Source organism: Cynara cardunculus (genome assembly GCF_001531365.2).
Source record: "Cynara cardunculus var. scolymus isolate 2C chromosome LG 17, CcrdV1, whole genome shotgun sequence".
NCBI classification, from domain to species: Eukaryota; Viridiplantae; Streptophyta; class Magnoliopsida; order Asterales; family Asteraceae; genus Cynara; species Cynara cardunculus.
In genome coordinates, this window is record NC_037544.1 from 7,002,346 (window position 1) to 7,005,865 (window position 3,520).

Here is a 3,520-nt window from a genome sequence, read left to right on the forward strand (position 1 = left end):
TGATTAATAGAACACTTAAACAATCTCATTTAACTATTCATAACTTAAATCATTTTTTTTACTATATATTTGATCCTAACCTTTAAAACAGTGTTATATATATATATATATATATACATATATATATATATATATACGTGTGTGTGTTGGTCTAAGACGGAACTACAAGAGTTTGTAGGTAACAGTTTGTAGAAGGGAGAGATGAACACATACAACAACTTTCACTTTTAAAAAAACTTATATTGATAAAGAAGATCAATACATATTTTTACAGATTGTTTGCGAAAAAGATAAGATATATAATTATCTAAACAATCAAACAAACACACAAATTACAAATAGCAAGAAGATAAGACTTGCTACAAAAAATAGGTTAAGAAGTATTGTGCACTTCATTTGTTGCAGTGGAAGTCTTTTTCTTAGATAGAGAGTTAGTGGGATGAGTATCTTATTGGGTAAAATCTTCAAAGCAAGGAAGCTTGGATATAGGTTGGAGAAGATTACTGAGAAAAAAGAACTACTCAGCTATTTATACACATTGTATTAAATGCAATTCATAAAGTACAAAGCACGTCGCAAGCTTCAAGAGGTGAGATTGTCCTTTGTTGCAGATATACAGTCTTTTGGTCGTATATGAACAGTCGTTTTTCATAAAGTAGGTAAGCACGATTGGAGACAATAGAGTAACTCCATACAATACTTTACTTTGAAATATATAGGTTTGTTCTTTGTATGCAAAAGGATAAGATAAAAACTAATCTTGTTCCACAAGATTCATTTTATCCCTGACACTGGAATGACGCTGAAGATCTCATCAGTGTTCGCTAAATCTTAAGTAGATTTCACACTTGTGCAGACGAGCTTGTTATCATTGAAAATCGCTTCAGATCACGAACTTGTTAGTTCATCTCTAGCTTCTATCTTTGATATTGCTGAAGGTTCTGTGGTCTGAGCTTTGTTTTCCTGAATGATACTTGTCTATGAAGGAATTACAATACATGTTCAGCGATCACTAAACAGACTCAGTGACGATCGTTGAAGCTAAATACAAAGATAGTACACTTCATAAGGTTAAAAGGATTATCAGCAAATCACTGAGAGAGAGGATCAACAGTGTTTACTATATCATAAATTATTTGGTAAAAACTATTAATTACAATTTCTTATTGCATAATATCATAAAATCTAAGTTTATAAATTATTACTTCATGCGTATAATTTTTTAAAACTCTACATTTGAACTTTGTAAACTAAGCACTAAAAACATCTCCAACATATTATTCGAAATTGAGAAAATAAGGATTTTAGACAATTTTTTGCTTTAACAAATCCTGTAAAACTTTATCCAAAATGGAAAAGGTAGAAAAGAGAATGTAAATTTCTCTAAATTTGAAGATCTCTCAGAAGAGAGTGAATTGTGGATTTGGTCCCTGTGTTTAATATTTTTTTGACCATGGTCCTTCTGATTAACGTCTCCATTAACTCCGTTAAATTCTATACATTTTTAGCCTTTTCCCTAATTTTTGTCTTTTTCCTATGAAAAGAAGTAAAAAACAATATTTTTATACACACACACACACACACATATATATATATATATGTGTGTGTGTGTGTGGACTTGGGATGATGTGAGACCAAGGGTTTTTCGTGAGATCTGTAAGACCAATTCTCAACTCTTGGATTAAATCTACAATCTGAACATTCATAATCACAAGATTGCCACGAGACTTCTCAATAATCACAAAATTGTTACCGTACAACTTTAGACCATTAGATCATTAGCTTATAAAGTTGATCAATGAACATAAATTGATCTTACGGGTCTCACAAAAAACTCTCAGTCTCACGTAAACCCAACTTTGTGTGTGTGTATATACATATCAACATAAATAAGTAGGATTATATTATATAATTTGATTTGTTTAATTTTTTTTAATTAATTGTATTAAATACGATTTAATTTTTATTGTTTTATTACAATAGTGGTATGGTTTTATTGTTTTAATGTAATTAAAATTTTAATTTAAACAAATTAAATCATAAAATCATATCTCATTTTATCTGAAACGAATTAAATAAAATATGATTTTATGATTTGATTTATTTAAATTAAAAAACATAATTGTGTCAAAGACAATTTATTTATTTTTTTGTTCTCTTTCTATTATTGTTTTGTACGAGTTTGTTATCGATATTTGAAGACTAAAATAAGTGAAAACCATTAAGAAATGAATTCCAATTTTATTATCTTAACATCAGGTGTGATAACCGGGTTTTATTTGTGAACAAGTTTTGGGGTTGTTTTGAAATAGTTTGAAAGTTGAGGGGTGTTTTTTTAAAAATTGGTTTAAAATAATTAAACTTACACCGCCTCTTGTATTAGTACTTTTGGTCACTGGGTTTGATCAAAACAGAAGAAAGAAAAGAGAAGAAGTTGTTACGTGATTATTATCTGATTTTCGTTGTTGTTTAAAGTCTTCGTCTAATTTATATATTTGGGACCAATATATAATTTGTATTTCATGTTATATGAAATATATGTGAATTTTATGCAAATGTGGAGTTGGGGGTGTTACAATAGGGTTTCCAGTTTTCATAATGTATTTCATTCAAAAACTCAAAATCAATTATTTAGATTTTAAACAAACGAAAAATTTTTGTAACTTAAATTTGAACAAATCGCTATACAAACTTCAACCAGGTTTTCATACCCAAATAGGCAAAAATACTAAAACAAGATAATTAAATCGTTTTTAATATAATTAAATTTTAATTTAAACAAATCAAATCATAAAATAATATCTTATTTTTTTATATGTTATATTATATTTGTGTGTATAGAAATATTGTTTTACTTTTTTATAGTAAAAAGACAGAAGAATAGGCAAAAAGACTAAAATGACCATTGATTTAACGGAATTACCGGAGACGATAGTCAGAAGGACCATGGCCAAAACATATTGAATACCACAAAGACCAAATCCACAATAAACATACCAGAGGGACCTTAGTAAAAAAAAATAAAACGTACGGACCAAATCCACAATTCACTCGTCCAAAATGAAAACCATGTGAAAGAAACGGGTTTTTATTATTATTCCACCGTAGATAACTTTGAAATGAAACGTTTATGAAAGAGAAATAATATTTAATTAAATATATGAAATATTTTAATAATATAATTAATGATATAATATTCAAAATAGAGAATATAATGTAGTTGAATGCAATTTTTTTTTAACTTTGAATTTCGGTTATCAATTTTAGAAAACTTTTGGAGAATTTGTTGAAGTGTTTTAAGGCTATGTTTTTCAACCTAGTTGATAAACTAGTTGTTAGCTGATAAATTAATTGATGACTGATAAGCTAGTTGGTAGCTGATGAACACATCACGTTTGACAAAATCTAGCTGATAAACTAGATGAAAAATGTAAATAGACCAAAAAAGACATACTGAAAAATGTCTCAGTTACAACATTATATAATTTAATTAAAACAAATTCCTAATAATATAATACAT